This window comes from Helianthus annuus, chromosome 15, assembly GCF_002127325.2.
Source record: "Helianthus annuus cultivar XRQ/B chromosome 15, HanXRQr2.0-SUNRISE, whole genome shotgun sequence".
NCBI lineage: Eukaryota > Viridiplantae > Streptophyta > Magnoliopsida > Asterales > Asteraceae > Helianthus > Helianthus annuus.
The window spans coordinates 52,021,869-52,033,365 of NC_035447.2; the positions used below are offsets into that span (position 1 = coordinate 52,021,869).

The window sequence follows — 11,497 nt, forward strand, 5'->3', positions numbered from 1 at the left end:
AAAATGAAACAACTGTTCAGTTTATATTAAAGATCAAATCAATGAAGGGATTTGATAAATACTGTTACATATAAAGACTCACTACAAGAAAATGAACCTAATGCAACCTTGGTAAAATGTTGCATTAGGCCTCAAAAAGGTTGCATTAGACCTAATGCAACCTTTTATCAAGGGCTGCATTAGTAAAGTTGCAATAGACCTAAAGCAACTTTTTTGTTAGATAATGCAACCTTTTTTAAAATGGTTGCATTTACCAATCAAATGCAACCTTTTTTTGATGCAACCTTTTTACAAGCTATTGCAACTTTCTTTTTTTTAAATTTAACTTTTCTAACACTCAAATGAACCATTGCTACCTTAAAAGCAACTATTATTACACTCAAATGCAACCATTATTATCTTTTTTAGCATCATTGTTTAAAATACTAAAATTTCTATTAATATACAATAGTATCTCAATTAAACCAACACAACAAAAACATAAATATAACAGATAACTTAATATTATAATTTTACATATGTCCAAACTCAAACAAAAAAGAGTTGGCAGTTACAATGGAAAAGGCAATACAAGAAAGTTGGGTTTGAATATTAAACCTTCCATACAGCCTTGTCTAGCTACTAACTTGTGGGGTTTTTGCTTGCTTCAAACCAGTTATAGATCTGGAGCATAACGAGATATTATACATGCCTGATGTTATTTGACATGAACAGATTTGGCATTTTGGTTGCCAGTTGTATTGTTGATAGAGCTTTATGTCCTTTCTTAAGTCCTTAGGCAGTTTTCAAACAATAGATTCTTCATTGACTCCATGTTTTCTTGCCAGTTGTATTGTTCATAGAGCTTTATGTTCTTAAGTCCTTACGATAGATTCTTCATTGAGTCCTTGTATTCTTACCAGTTGTGTTGTTCATAGAGTGTCACACCTTCCTTCAGATCTTCAGGAAGCATCTCGTGGGACATCCATACCTCTACATCCATTTCTTCTACTCTTAGTGTCACTAATTAAAGATATTTCTGTTGCACCAACCAAAACAATCAGAATAAAATATGTGCATATATAGTTTAATAACACAATGTGTAAGCAGTATATACACATTTCCCACCTACATGTTGCCTAGAAAAAGAAACGAAAATAACACCAATCCAAGAATCTCCCATAAGCAGGTACTTGTGGTTTTACCAAGCAAGCTAATTGATTGTAAATTAATAGAACACTTAATACTAGAGTTTATTTATATATTGGTGTACTGAAATGCACAAACCAACCTTAAATTTCTCATAAACTCACAAGAAGCAATACAAGAACTTCTGGAGACAACTTTGGTTTCTATCACATGAGAGTTGAGAGCGACTAGAATTGTCGTGACGTGCCTAGATAATAATGTAATTCATCGTAACTAAACTAATTTTGATTCTTCTATCTCAACAATTTCTAGGTAATAAAGCATGCCAAACAGACAGACAACAGTTATAATGCCCATAGAAGCGACAAACTTGACAATATGCCTATGATAGAGTAAGAGCACAAGTGGCGTTTAAATATATAAAAAGAGTTCTCAATCAACTACCTTTTACAAACACTCTTGAACGGGCAATAAATCCAGTGGAACTCAAAGATTATATGGTGAATATAAAAAAGGTCCATCCGAGTATGAAAAACACAAGAATGTTCATCATCTTGTTGCCCACACACTAGTAAATTTTCATGCCTATCAGTAGTAAAATTTCACAGATTAGAGCATCACATCCAATTGTTTATTAAAGGAACTTTTAGTGTAAGTGTGTGGATCAAAGGAAAAAAATATGACAACACAAACAAAAACAAACGTATAGATATTTTATCTTTTACACTCATCAGTTTGTCTTCTTAGAAATACATTCTTTAGTCACGTGGATCAGAGTCACAAACAAAAACAATGTATAGAGATTTTATCGGTTTACCTTCTTAAAAAACAATTCTTTAGTCACGAGAACAAATCAACAATCACACGCGTTATATTTTAAAAAAGTTAAGAGATGTTGAACAGAAACAGAAAATCAAAAGCGTTACCTGACTTGACGAGTAAGCAAAGCACATCAAATGCAAAGACTTGTAATAGTTGTTACAAAAATGAAGTTTATGTATCAACTCCCTGTTGTCGTTCATGGCAGCTGCAATAGCTTCCAGTAGGGTGATTAGGATGATCAAGAAGTGATGGTTCGCTGCGGGTTTAATCGCCGGCAATAGCTCTAAGCAACCCTAAAAATGATGATGATTTGTCAAAGCCGCAACTTTATATAAACAATTAATACCCTAAAATGAAGAACTGATTATGAACATAACCTTTATAGCTATCTCTATCAATTTATTGTTTTAGGTTATATTGTTATTATTCATCTGAAGTGCAAACCGAAAATATTAAATATGTAATAAGTTCTTCCCTAGTTTGGTGTTCCAGCATGCTAGAAGATAATCTGAAATAAGTCTATACACATAATATACACAAATTTTATTATGCTTTAAAACACATTACTTAAAATAATACAAAGGTCTAATGCACATACTAATGTTCTATCATGATTTCACAAATATGTAAGCAATCAAGATAATCAGATATGTAAGCTCCACTTCACAATCATATGATGATAAAAACTCAAACAAAATAATCAGAGTAAATATTAATCAGCAACATAAGACAATTATCTTGGAGGGAGAAAAGTATAAATAAATATAATACCGATTACGAACCCTCTACATGAGAAACAGGTGATGAAAATTGCAACTCTCTTAGCAAGCTCTGTAAAAGAAAGCAAAACCACAAAATTGATTAATTCTATTGGGTTTTTTACTTGCAAATGTAACAGATATGTAAGCAAATTTAAAATAAAATGTAAATAGAAGAACCCTAACTTTGTCGTCATCTGTAGTTGCTTAGCCAATGTTTAGCTTCTATGGGTAAATAGGGATTTTGGAGAACTAAAGGGGGGCAAAAACAGGGTGACGAATATAGAGACGAGGACCCGAACCAGAAACTGAAGGAGGTCACGGTTAGGATATTGGCGATGGGGGCGGAGACAGTTTTGGGAGATGGGATTTGGAGGTGAAATACTTTGAGATGAGGTGAAATTTAAGAGGGAAACGAAATTTTGTGCGAGTGGGGAACAGGGAACAATTTTGGGGAAGATTTGATTGGAATGTTTTTAGTTTTACAATCTTAAAATATGTTTTATTAAACAAGTATAACTTCAAACTAAAGAATAAAGCTTATATTAAATATAACATTGGATTTTCTCATAAAGAAAAAGAAACGTATAACTAGTTAACTACATCAATATTAATAATGGCTACGATTTCTCAGAATTAATAAGAAGAAAAAAGTGAAAAGAAATACTTTGAAGACAAAACAGCACCCTAATTATTTATAGTTATGGTTAATCATGTTTAACCATTGGTCATTTGTTGTTAGTCTCAATAGTTGGTATCATTATTGGCCATTGATTTAGTGATGCTCATTTATAGACATGAGTAACCCATTATAGTTAGAGATTAGAGGTGTTAAACATGTCTTGTTTGTGGGTTGAAGGGATTAACTCAGCCCAACCTTAAAATTCTTTACGAACCTGAAAATTGTGTCATACATATGAACCCGAACACGACCCAAATATCAGTGGGTTGATCCGAAAACGATCCGTTCAACCCGAATTTTTTTATTTTATATATTTTTATCACAAATTAATGTATTACAATTTAAGGGGAAGGTTCAAATGAAAACCACTAGTTATTGTGAAAACTCGAAAACTAATAAAAAAAGCCAAAAAACATACAAATTTTTTTTTTGCAAACCAAATTTCGCAGTTTTTTATATAAAAAATTTTTCAAAAAAAAAAAAATTGTGTAGTGCACATGTGTAATACTACACATGTGTATTATTACACATATGTACTACAAAAAAATTTTTTTTTGAAAAAAGTTTTTTTTATATATAAAAACTAGCGATTTTTATAAAAAAAAAAAATTTGTGTGTTTTTTAGGCTTTTTTAGTTAGTTTTCGAGTTTTCACAATAAAAGTGGTTTTTATTTGAACCATCCCCTACAATTTAATTATTACAAAAAAAACACACATATATACAATACAATTACCACTTAACTATAAAATATTATATCAATTTCTCTTTTTAAGTTATAATTATAGCATAAAATATACACCTCACTTAATTTATGAATAAAACATATTGTAAAAAATAAAATATAATGTAAATTGGTTAGATGGGTCAACCCACCAACCCCACCACATCATCCCCTTCACCTCCTTTCAACCTCTATGATTTCGCTCTCCCTCCCTCGACGACAGGATGATCGTCTCCTCTTATCACCCCAAACAATTGATCTCTCCTCTAATCATTTCACTTCACGGATGTCAAAAGGATAACTGTGGTGTGTGGCGAAAGGTTGACTTTTTTTCTTCTCGTTGAAATCAGTGATTTTTTTTTTTTTGACAATTGGGTTGTTTTTAGTTTCTAGCTTTTGTCGGTTTACAATTGGGTTTTTTCCTTTCTTTTTTTTTATAATGATCATTTGGTTTATATCATTTGTTTATTAAGTGTGAAAACAAAGAAGACCTATAGAGGATTCTTTTTCATTGGCAACTTAAGGAAAATTTGTTTTTTGCATGGGGATACTTGTAGAGAATTGGATGAATTAAGATTTATACATGCGGGGATACTTGTAGAGAATTTGATGAATTAAGATTTTATACATGCTTTGTTTATATGAGATTTTAAATACTGGTAGGTAATTTAATTTTTATTGAAATGATTGTTTTTTTATGTAATATGCTAAGCTCAATGGGGACCTTGCGCTCCACTCTTCACCTAGTGCATTCGCCCCTGACAGGGTATATTTAAATACAACTTTTAAAACACTAGTCGTATTTATTGTTAACAATTGTATTTAAACTTTCTCAATGTAACCTTTCTTATAAAAGTTACAATTTTTAATGAAACTTGCAACCTTTCACCACAAAGGTTGCAAATTCAATATAATTTTGCAACTTTTTATTAAAATGGTTGCATTAGATCTTCTAATGCAACCTTTGTACTCATTAAAGTTGCATTAGAGTCAAATGCAACTTGTTTGAAAAAAGTTGCTTTTAAAAAGTTGCATTAGGTCTATTTTCTAGTAGTGACTGTTGAGAGAGAAAAATACACTCACATATATGAGCGAGCGAGATTTGAATGTGAAACCAGATAATTATATCTTATTTATAGGATAAAAATATATATGGTTTGAATTTTGAATTTCAAAATTATTGATATTATTAGTAATTACTGATTTGATCTGAAAGCAATTGTGATGATGTTTATTGGGAACTGAAAGGTAAGTAGTGTATATCTTTATATCCCTCCTTATTAAAGTAGATAAATATTAGTAATGATATGCAAAGTAGGAAAAAAAAGAGAACGTCAATTCTAAATTACCATCTTGCATAATTTTAGTTTCAAAATTTCAAAATTACTGATATTATCAGTGATCTGATTTGAAAGCAATTGTGATGATGACTTTTCTAATTTTTATTTTAACTTTAATTAAGAGATAATAACCGTCAGTTTGAAATTCATATTTTGCATATTTTAAAAGTCCAAAGCTCAAGAAATTACCATTAATTAGTGATTTAATTTGCAACAAATAGTCATCAAGTATTTTTTTTATTTTTTAATTTAACATTAAATTTCATTAGGAAAACAATATTGGAGGAACTGTTATCTCATTGCAATGTAACGATTAGGTAAAATGGTAATTTCATTTTAATTCTAGTTTTTATTTGATAATTTCAATATATCACTAATTAACACCATCAATGCATCAATTATAAAAATGTGAGCAGTGGCTGTTTTTAAGGAATACCGTTGATGGTCAATATCAATGGATGTCAAGAATAAAAAAATGACCATTGGTTATTTTTTCCTATCAGTAGATACTGAACAGTTTTTTTAACGTCTGATATTTGGTAAGTCAGTGGTCAACACGAAGATTAAAGAAACAGAGGTTGTATTTCAGCAGTGGATAAGAATTAACAATCAACTGTTTCAACCAACACAGCGGTTGTAACAGGCTTTTAAACACATGTTGGGGCTAAAACAAATGTTTCACCTTATATATCAGTTGTATGGACTTAAACAAAAGTTTGAACTTAAACAGATGATTGCCAATAAACAGAAATTTATCCATAAACAGATTTTTGGCCTTAAACAAATCTTCGAGCATAAACAAATGTTTGCACATAAACATCGGTTTGCAAAAAAAGTCCAAATTCAAGAATACTATACTCAAACAATCAAAATCAGGAGCTTAATAATCATCCAAGTATACTTTAATTTTATTTATGTATAAAAATGAAACAACTGTTCAGTTTATATTACAGATCAAATCAATGTAGGGATTTGATAAATACTGTTACATATAAACACTGTTGGGATATACATTGTTACATATAAACATTGTTGTGACTAAATTGTTACATATAAAACACTGAGGTGATAACATTTATCAACCAAACAGACTATAAAACTCTAATGTGAAAAACACTGTTACATATAAACACTGTTAACATAAACAAAGGTCTGAGCATAAACAGATGATTGCTCATAAACAGAAGTTTGGCCATAAACAGATGTTTGCCCATAAACAGATGTTAAAGGCCAAACATCTGTTTAACACTTAACAGATGTTTAACTTAAAAACAGTGTTCAACCTAACATGGGTTTCCATTATCTATTGACCAAAATGCAAACAGATGTTAAACCACTGTTTGTTATTGTACTTTACAAAATTATATACAATTTAAAATATAAGAACAACACCAATAAATTTAGGAACCTAACAACAAAAATTTAATGCTTTTAGCTTAAAATTTAGTGCTTTTAGCTTTAAACTCCATCAAAGTATATCTTCGACAATCGCCATGAACTCCGTGGAAGTACTCAATGCATTTCCAGCAGGATTTATAGAAACCTGATCACTCGTGAACAAACCAACATGCAGTATACGAAAACACTTCTTCAGCTGTGGAAGAGTAGCCATGTCCTCATATACTTGATACTTAACTTTGTTCATAAAAAGCTGCGATAAAACAAACTTTATGCTTCTTTAAATACAAAGAAGGCAGGAAAGACCAAATACTTTAGCAGGAAGTACTGCAGCTTCTACATCATCATCATCATCATCATCATCATCATCATCATCATCATCATCATCTGCAGCAGATCATTCACAATCATCATTTAGTCACAACTCATATAACAAAACTTCAGTAAAAATCAAAAACAAAAACAAAAACACATACCATTATCAAGGGAAACCACAACTCTACCATCAAAGAAGGTAGCACATGCAACCTTTAACGATGTTGCACACAATTATATTGCAACATCGATATTGAAAGATTGATGTGTGATGGGAAGCTTCGTTGAAACAACGATGTTGGAACAATGATACTGGAACGAAGATTATATAAGGAGCAGTGGTTAGTTATAACAGTCCTTAGCACATGGAACTTTAACAGAGATTTGTCTACATCAGTGGATAGGCCTCATCAGTATTTAAGTCCATCAGTCTTTATAAGGAGCAGTGGTTAATTATAACAGTCATTAGCATGATCAACTGTTATTACCATCAGTCTTTATAATTGTATTACATCCTGTTGAAAAATAGAATTGATAAATTTAGGGAAAGTGAGGTTGAAAGATGATAACCCAACGGTGGAGCATCTCATTCTACAGGTTCGATAAATAAAGGTGTTCTCATATAATGGTTCATGGCTGCTTCCAAAGAATCCGCACTTTGGACATCTGTTGTTCTTCAAACATCTATTATCTAAGAAGTTTGAAGTTTGAAGACAACATATGTCCAAAGTGCCACTTCATTCACAACAGCAGAACAATCATCATCATCATCATCATCATCATCTGCAGCAGATCATTCACAATCATAATTTAGTCACAACTCATATAACAAAACTTCAGTAAAAATCAAAAACAAAAACACATACCATTATCAAGGGAAACCACAACTCTCCCATCAAAGAAGGTAGCACATACAACCTTTAACGATGTTGCAACAATAATATTGCAACATCGATATTGAAATATTGATGTGTGATGGGAAGCTTCATTGAAACAACGATGTTGGAACAATGATACTGGAACAATGATTATATAAGGAGCAGTGGTTAGTTATAACAGTCCTTAGCACATGGAACTTTAACAGAGATTTGTCTACATCAGTGGATAGGCCTCATCAGTATTTAAGTCCATCAGTCTTTATAAGGAGCAGTGGTTAATTATAACAGTCCTTAGCATGATCAGCTGTTATAACCATCAGTCTTTATAATTGTATTACATCCTGTTGAAAAATAGAATTGATAAATTTAGGGAAAGTGAGGTTGAAAGATGATAACCTAACGGTGGAGCATCTCATTCTACAGGTTCGATAAATTAAAGGTATTCTCATATAATGGTTCATGGCATCTTCTGATAAATCAACATTGATTTCACTCAAATGATCCCTTCAACTGCATCAAAAAATACCAAAAATAAAACTAATAAAACCATCCAATATTCCCGAGTACTCACCAATAATGTGATGATCAATATAAAATCAAACCGTAATAGCATACAAATCATAAGGAAATACGAAAGAAACAAACTAAAAAACTTATTGCGCGATTAAAATTAAAAGGATATCATACGCAATATTCAGGTAATTAGAATTGTCACACCCCCAAATTACCACCTAGGGTATGTCCCTATTAGAGGTGCAACGATCCAACAAAGAGCCACCAATCATATCAAACACGAGTTATAATGTATTGAAATACCCAATTGAAATAAATGTATCGTTTGAAAAGTTAAACCAAAACCAAAGTACTGAGCGGAAGCATAAATGTATAAGTGTGTAAATGTATCAAAACCAAATCAAAATAACTGTTTATTATGACCACAACTACTCCAGCAGCATCAGACGGCAAGCTCCCAAGTTCTTTCAATAGTTACCTACAAGCATGTAAACAAGTGTGTCAGACTACGTTGGTGAGTTCAAGGTTTGTGTTTGTTTACCAAGTTGTGTTACCGATCATGTGAGTAAAACAGTTTACAAAACGATATGTTGTTTGTTGTTACGATGTTTGATGTTTCGATGTTGTTATTACTCGATTACCGAATGGCCTTATGATATGTGATTGCCAACCCCAATGCCTCTATCAAAGCATTGGTCATGTTTTAAGGTAATTAGTTCACGCCCGTTCTCCTCGAACGTCGTGAGGGTGCCAAACCTAATAGCGCTATCAACTAATAACCCCCGTTGCCCTACACGCAACGACCCGGTAGATGTAGTGGTCTTACAATGATAGAAAACTGAGTATGATAACCAACATCCCATTACACATGCATTCCCCCTCGGAACGTTACCCGTTATCCCTTCCCTGGGATCCATGCTTGAGAAAAAGCAATGAACTCACCTTAGGTTTGCTCGGTTTAGACAAGCGACTTGTTAATTTATTCAATACTCGCGACCTAGGAGAGTGTTTGGTGTTTATCAGTTTCACAATACATTTTCAAGTATCATCACATAAGTCACGTATAAGTAATGCATACCTAAACATCATGTTACCCTAGCATAGCCACTACAACCCATGGTATCATCCACCTAAGCTCACGGGGTATATATGATTATTACTATCAAAAATATCAATGGCCGACGACACTGTTCAAGCATTATATTCACATATAAGTCAACATGGATTGATAATTAATTGCCAGCAAACAATATGCACATGGGTTGATAAGTCAACATGATTTCAGTAACTAATATTCAATAATTAAGCCGCCACTTTCACCTATATCGATTGTACCATTAACAATACCCAAGCCGCCCCCATTGGACCTAATGTTCGGCCCACTAAACGATCTACACATGCAGCCATTCAACTCAAGTCATCAAAATCACATGCACATTATAAAACAGTAGCCGCCAATTGAGAAGGGGTCCTATCTAGCACACCCACATGGCAGCCCCCTTATACTAGTCGAACTATATTTATTGCATACTGACAATACAAGAAAACAACCAAATCTTCATTGTTTGTTTTGATGTTACTTGGCTGCCCCCCCCCCCTCACATATTATTGGACCATACAACCTCCTTATGCTATTGGACCCTTTTTATTATGTGACCTCAATTAATAAATCATCAATCATCATTAATTGATTATATTGACATGCTTTGACATCCTACCAAATTCAATCATTGGTTAATCTATGCAACACATCCTATCTCATGTAATTAACATACCTGACATCCTACCAGATTCAATCATATAACCGTTTTAATTCACTAGATCAATATCATCAGTCATGTTTTTATAGCACATTCACACCCACTTTTTGTTAATAAAAAACACATATCAATACCATTTAATCATTCAATATTACACCAATATGACAACCAATAGGTGAGGACTACTAACCAGAAATCGGATTGACTAAGATGTTATCTCGAACAGGAGGGGGGGTCTCCACAGAACTCGTGCGATCAGGGAATCAGAGATGTGGAGGGGTAGAGTTTGTTTTAATTTATCCTTATAACTCTCCTAATCCTTTACGTATTATAAACAATCAAGTTGGGCGGTTAACATTAAGCTGGAATGGGCTTGAGCCCATTTACTTAAGGAGTGCATCAATACACGAAACCGAAACAGGCCCAACCTGGCCCAAACATTACGGATACAACAAGTTGGGTTGGGGTATGTACGCGTGACCCGACGAGATAACCATTAAACACTAAGGACGGCCCAACTAATATACAAACATAATCCGACGCGTTTACATTAAATAACTAGTCGTAGCGAAAGTGAAGGAGGAATAACGAGGAATCAAAATTTGCGAGACTAACCTTAAAAGCTCGGGTTGTCACATCATCCCCAACTTGAAGGAAATTTCGTCCCGAAATTGGCAAGTGTCAAGTGTGAGAGAAACGAAGTGAGAAATCAGGATTGTTGCGGGTTCTGCTCAGTTGTGACATCATCCCCAACTTGAAGAGGAATCTCGCCCCGAGATTCACCAGTTTTGCTTGACTCTGCTTTATCTTTGGGAAATAGGTGGGGGTACTTTAGCTTCATCTGATCTTCGCGCTCCCACGTGAATTCTGGTCCACGTCTTGAGTTCCAACGAACCCTAACGATGGGAATACGACTGTGCTTACGCACTTTGACCTCACGGTCCATGATTTCGATGGGTTCTTCAACAAACTGTAACTTGTCGTTGACTTTTAACTCTTTAAGGGGTACCGCTAATGGGTCATCAGCATAACACTTCTTTAACTGCGATACATGAAATACGTCGTGAACGTTACCCAGCTCAGTAGGTAACTCCAACCTGTACGCCACCTTACCGATACGCTCAAGAACTTTAAACGGCCCAACATAACGTGGGTTCAGCTTGCCACGCTTCCCAAAGCGT

General features: G+C 33.4%; 1 long non-coding RNA gene across 2 annotated transcripts; it reads right to left on the reverse strand.

Annotated features, from left to right (window-relative positions):
- Window positions 1–475: 475 nt before the first annotated feature.
- On the reverse strand, window positions 476–3,225 carry LOC110911613. 2 transcript variants are annotated; one of them, XR_002577176.2, is made up of 5 exons: window positions 2,895–3,225; window positions 2,722–2,781; window positions 2,055–2,243; window positions 1,573–1,713; window positions 476–1,018 (listed from the first exon to the last, which is right to left on the reverse strand). It is a non-coding gene; the product is annotated as an uncharacterized LOC110911613 (long non-coding RNA). The 2 variants fall into 2 exon arrangements; XR_002577175.2 differs by lacking the exon at window positions 1,573–1,713.
- Window positions 3,226–11,497: the final 8,272 nt, after the last annotated feature.